Raw genomic sequence first — 6,860 nt, forward strand, 5'->3', positions numbered from 1 at the left:
GACAGACGTCTCGCTGCCATCATCTCCAAAACTGTGGCGAAAGCTGTGAGTGAGGTGTATGAAAATGCTAGCAAGTCGTCTGAAGAATCACGAGCTGAAATCCCTAAGGATTCAAGCAAGGCTGCTTTCAGCTTCAAGCAGTTCAAAGCATGCGGACCAAAAGAGTTCACTGGCGAAGATGGTCCTACAGCCATGTTTCACTGGTTCGACTCGGTCGAAGTCACTCTGCGCCAGAGCGGATGTCCTAAACATCTCCGCACTCTCAATGCTACAGGCGTTTTCCAGTCCCGTGCTCTAGACTGGTGGACGGCTGAACGAAACAAGCGCGGAAATGATGCAGCTTACGGGCTATCATGGAAGGAGTTGAAGGCGATTATGATCGAAGAATTCTGCCCTCCTCATGAACGCTAAAAGCTGGAGGACGAGTTCTGGGGAATCAAGCAGAAGGATGGAGACAACGCTGCTCTCACTGCTCGCTTCAAGCAGCTTAGCATAATCTGTCCTGATCAAGTCAAGACCTCAGATCAAGCTATCAAGAAATACATTCGGGCCTTACCCAACTGTGTAGCCGACTTTATTCACGCCGCCAAGCCAGCAACGATCGAGGAAACCTACCTGTTAGCCGCTGAGATTAACGATAAGCGAGTCAAGTCTGGTTTCTGGGATAAGCAAACCAAGTCTTTGCATCAAGCCACTGCAACACCCACCGACTCACCTGCTCAATCCTCCAAGTCCTCAAGAAGGAAGAAGAAGAAGAACAACAGCTCCAGCAACAAGAGCTGTGCTGCCGCAACAAACGCCACTCCTCTGCAAACTGTACCAGCTCAACAGCAGCAGCACCAGCGCTCAGCTCCAGTGATCAATGCACCGCCAGCAAAGCGTGCACACACAGGCCCTCACCCACTCTGCCCGACATGTTCGTATCATCATCCAGTGGGCCTAGCTTGTCGTTTTTCCGCTCACTGCAACCTGTACGGTCATTTCACTGCGAACTGTCGCTATGGTCCCCGTCAAGCCCCAACTCAAGCCACGATCAACCAAGCTCTACTCCCTGCCCCTCAAGGCCAACCAACAGCCCAAGCACCAGCAGTCAATGCTCGAGTCTGCTTTGCATGTGGTGACCCTAACCACTTTGCCAACAGATGCCCGAACAGGGTAGTCAAGCAAGAGCCCCAGCAGCAACAGCAACAACAGCAGCCTCAGCAACAGCAGCAAGCAGCCCATGCCCGAACCTTCAACATCAATGCCCGCCAGACTCAGGCGGATAACAACGTGGTTAATGGTACGTTCTTTGTGAATGGTATTTATGCATCATGTTTGTTTGATACTGGAGCCGATAACTGCTTTGTGTCGCTTGAATTCGAGAAGCTCCTTAGTCGTAAGCGCTCTTATCTATCCTCGTCATTCGAAGTCGAAGTTACTACAGGAAGAACTATTGCCGTTAACTCAATACTCCGTGATTGTACTCTCGAACTCAACAATCACATCTTCCCAATCGACCTTATTCCGATGCAACTCGGAAGTTTTGATGTCATAATAGGCATGGACTTTCTTCGTGAAAACCATGCCAAAGTTGTGTGCTTTGAAAAGATGATTTGATTCTCGCTCGCGAATGGTGATCTTCTATGTGTATACGGTGAAACAACGTCGAAAGGTCTCAAGCTTATGTCGTGTGTTCAAGCCAGCAAGTATCTCCGCAAGGAATACCGAGCCTTCTTGGCCAACATTGTAGTAGCGGAGAAGGGAAAGAAAAAGAAAGTTGAAGTCAATAATGTTCCAGTGGTTCGTGAATTTCCTCAGGTGTTCCCTGATGATCTTCCCGGACTACCACCAAGTCCTGATATCGACTTTCGTATCGACCTCATTCCTGGAGCTAACCCCGTTGCCAAAGCCCCTTACCGACTCGCTCCATCCGAAATGCGGGAACATTCGAACCAACTCCAGGAACTACTCGAAAAAGGCTTTATTCGCCCAAGCACCTCTCCTTGGAGCGCGCCAGTCCTTTTCGTCAAAAAGAAGGACGGGTCGTCCGGATGTGCATCGACTATCGGGAATTGAATAAGCTAACCATCAAGAACCGATACCCCTTGCCCCGAATTGACGATTTGTTTGATCAGCTACAAGGTGCAGCATGCTTCTTTAAGATCGATCTACGTTCAGGATATCATCAGCTACGGATTCAGGAGGAAGACATTCCTAAAACCGCTTTTCGAACCCGTTATGGCCATTACGAATTTGTTGTTATGCCCTTTGGTCTAACCAACGCACCTGCGGTTTTAATGGATCTGATGAATCGCGTGTGTAAGCCATACCTTGACCGTTTCGTCATCGTGTTCATCGACGATGTCTTGATTTATTCCAAATTGAAAGCCGAACACGCGCAACATCTACATTTGGTTCTCGAGTTACTTCAGGGGAACCAACTCTATGCCAAGTTCTCCAAGTGCGAATTCTGGTTGGTGGAGGTTCAGTTTCTGGGTCACATTGTGAATAGTCAGGGTATCCACGTCGATCCTGCGAAGATTGAAGCTGTCAAAAGCTGGATTACGCCTAAGAACCCGTCAGAAGTTCGTTCTTTTCTCGGACTAGCGGGCTATTATCGACGATTCATTGAAGGATTCTCCAAGATCGCTGTGCCGCTTACCGCTCTTACTCATAAGGACAAGCCTTTTGTGTGGGGAAACGCACAAGAGACTGCCTTTCAACCCTCAAGCATATGCTGTGCAATGCACCGATTCTTACGCTGCCCGACGGAAGCGACAACTTCATTGTCTACTGTGATGCTTCTAACCTCGGTCTCGGCTGTGTTCTCATGCAACGAGACAAGGTTATAGCCTACGCATCTCGTCAGCTCAAGATCCACGAGAAGAACTATACAACCCATGACCTCGAGCTAGGCGCGGTTGTCTTTGCATTGAAGATTTGGCGACACTACCTGTATGGCACTAAGTGTACGATCTACACTGATCACAGGAGTTTACAACATATCTTTAATCAGAGAGAGCTTAATATGCGTCAACGCCGATGGGTAGAACTTCTCAACGATTACGACTGTGAGATTCGTTATCACCCAGGCAAGGCGAATGTGGTTGCTGACACGCTCAGTAGAAAGAGTTACGTGCTCAGTACCCGAAACATCCAAGCCCAGCACAATCTCGAAACTCTCATCCGCGAAGCCCAACATGCTTGCTTCAACGAGCGTACATTGAAGAAAGAAAGGATCTATCACGATGGAGCTCAGTTGGTAAGCAAATCAGATGGGATATTCTATTATCTGGACCGAATTTGGATCCCTAAGCGGACCGATTTGCGAAAGATTATTATGAACGAAGCCCACAAATCCCGATATTCTATTCATCCCGGTGCAGACAAGATGTACCAGGATCTTCGTTATAAGTGCTGGTGGCCGGGCATGAAACGGGATATCGCTCTGTACGTTGGAAGCTGTTTAACTTGCGCAAGAGTCAAGGCTGAACATCAAAGACCTTCTGGCTTACTCGAACAACCGCCGATACCTATATGGAAGTGGGAGAGCATAGCTATGGATTTCATAACAAAACTCCCGCCCACGCCATCAGGTCACGACAGTATTTGGGTTATAGTTGATCGTCTAACGAAATCAGCCCACGTTTTGCCGATACGAGAAGACTACAAGGTGGAACGACTAGCCCAAATCTACACCGACGAGATCTTTCGTATTCATGGTACGCCTCGTGACATCATTTCAGATCGTGACGCTCGGTTCACTTTGCGATTGTAGGAAACGTTTCAAGCGGCCCTTGGTACGTCGCTTAATCTGAGTACTGCATTCCATCCTCAAACCGACGGACAGACTGAAAGGACGATCCGTACTCTTGAAGACATGCTCTGGGCGTGTGTCATAGATTTTGGCGGTAGTTGGAACAAACACCTGCCATTGGTTGAATTCTCGTACAATAACAGCTATCATGCCAGCATTCAAAGGGCACCTTTCGAGGCTTTGTATGGTAGAAGATGTCGATCGCCTATTGTGTGGCACGAGATCGGTCACTCGCAACTAACCAGTCCCGAGATTCTACAAGAAACGACCGACAAAATCCACCTGATTCGAGACAACTTGGTGAAAGCTCGGAACAGACAGAAAAGTTACGCCGATAAAAGACGCAAGCCCCTTGAATTCGAAGTTGGTGACTACGTACTCCTAAAGGTATCACCTTGGAAGGGTGTAGTCCGATTCGGCAAGAAAAGGAAACTCGCGCCTCGATATGTTGGACCTTTTAGGATTCTGGAAAGAATCGGAAAAGTCGCCTACAGACTTGAATTACCGGAGGAACTCAGTAACGTCCACCCGACTTTCCACGTCTCTAACCTCCGAAAATGCCTTGCTGATCATGATCTAATCGTACTATTCGACGATCTTCAGGTCAACGAAACATTTTACTTTCGTGGAAAAGCCTGTCGAAATCATGGATCGCCAAACCAAGCAACTCAGGCGTTCTCGCATCCCGGTCGTGAAAGTCCGATGGGAAGGCAAACGAGGCGCGGAGTTCACTTGGGAACTCGAAAGCGACATGAAGGCCAAGTACCCGCAGTTGTTTAAATAAATTGATCTGAAGCATCAAATTGGTAAATCACGGCGTTGTGTAGCCTTCGAGCCTAATTTCAAGACGAAATTCCCTAAACAAGGGGAGGCTGTAACACCCCGTGTTTTCGAATGTCAAAGTCAAAGTCAAAGTCCAAGTCAACTTTGACTTTCTTTGACTGTAGATAGTCGATTTTATGTTTTAGTTGTATTATGTGGAGTAAGTGTTGTAATCAGCAAGAATCGAGGTAATCGAATGTGTTTTAATGCGAACCGATCCACGACTGTGAATGATAGGAAGTAACAATGCGATAAAGGTGACTAATCAGTAATCAAACCGATTTAACAATCAATCGAACTCGAGACTCGAATTATGCGAATTGTGGTGTTGTTATACATGTGTGTGTGCCTTATGTGTTACTTGTGCATGTTTACTTTATGTTTGGTGTGGTATTCAAGCAATCAATCGAAAATCGAATCGAAACTCGAAAGGCAATCGAACTCAATCGAAACCGACATCGAAACGTGACTTATAGAAGATTGTATGTTAGATATAGTGGTTGGGATTAAAAGTAATTTGACTAGGAACTCTATCGTATTCGTATCATCGTCCATCGAAATCAAAACGTCGAAAATCGTCGCAAAATACTCAAAGTGTGTGGTGGATCGAACAGAAAGCATCCTGATCGAACAGGCCCGCCGATCGGCTAGCATCTTGCCAGCCGATCGAGCAGCCCACTCGATCGGAGCTCCTGGCCGATCGGCTGCCACTTTCCTCTTTTGGAAGCCTATAAATAGGGCTGTCCTTGTCTTCATTTCCACTTTTGGAAAGTTCTGACCGGCCAACTCTTGTTCTTCATCTTTTCTCAGATTTCTCTCAATCCCGGTAAGTTTCCACTCTAAATATTGTACGTTTTTGATCATTACTTGATTCTACACCTTTCTATCTTTCAAAACTTGGATTCTAACCGTGAAATCATGTCACACTCCTAATTTCCACGTGTCACCGGTGGGCCCGGTGGGGAGTATAGTGACGTAGTTGGCATCATCATAGACAAACAACACAATATATAAATGCACAGCGGAAGCAAAGATAGATTCATTTCAACTTTAATAGAGTGTAATATTAATTATCACTAATAGTTGAAACGGATCCACAGGCGGATCAAAATAAAAATAAGATATTGTTCAACAGATTTATTGTCATCCAAGCTTGCGAGACTTATTGTGGACGCTCTAGAAGACAGCCAGCCTATTTCGTGTAGTACCTGCACTTAACCTTTTGGGAAAATACGTCAGTTTACACTGGTAAATACAATTTAACTGACTCGTTTTAAAAAGGTTGAAAATTGATTTAAATGCACATGGCATAAAAATATTTTTATAACTTGGAATAATTATGCAATATAATCTTGTAAGGGATTTACATGTTACTTATGCGTTCAGTAGCCCGATCCGTAGACTGGGTTAAAGATTAATAGACACACCACAATATAGAGTTATACACTGACGGGTGTACGCCTACACCCCGTGCTCAGGTCGTGGCCATCTCGTAAGATGATGCCAAGGATATCCGGGACATGGTCATTAACCCCCCAAAGGCTTTAAGAAATAAAACACATTCAAAACAAGGCATCTCAATAAATTTAACCTCTATTCGATTAAATAATTCGATGCCGGACCAAGCGGTATTTTATATACCGTATCCCAAGCCCGTATAGGGAAAATAAGTTAAAAGTATTTACCTTGGTAAGTATAAATCACAACTAGCAAGTGAAGGTAGCTTTTACTGGTTCTTCTATTCTGGAACAAAGGTTTATAATAACCTATTAGATTCCTAACGGATCTTTATTTAAGCCTAAGCTTAGACCGGTTAGTTTTAAGGACGATACGGTTCAAACGCACGATTAAGCAAAGACCGGGTAGAACGTGATTTAGACCCGACAAGTTTGAATACTTGTATAATATGGGTATGCTAAATACATTCTGGATTTTGAGACAAAAATGATAATGTTCGACCCGTTTCGGTCAATTTATGCAAACTAGTTACATAAACCGAACCGAACGCTAAAAGTGCGTTACGGGTCTCCATAAGAGTCATATGCAAGTTCCCTGAGATAATATGCTCTAAATATGTCATAATATCAGTAAGTTATGTTCTATTATGCCCCGAATGAATTTAAACTCAACTTATGCCTTATAAGGGCATTTTAGTCATTTAAAAGATTATAAAAGAGTTAATTTGTAATCTGAGTTGTAGGTCTGATTCATACAGTAAAAATACTTAATTTAACCTATT

Source organism: Helianthus annuus, chromosome 16 (genome assembly GCF_002127325.2).
Source record: "Helianthus annuus cultivar XRQ/B chromosome 16, HanXRQr2.0-SUNRISE, whole genome shotgun sequence".
NCBI classification, from domain to species: Eukaryota; Viridiplantae; Streptophyta; class Magnoliopsida; order Asterales; family Asteraceae; genus Helianthus; species Helianthus annuus.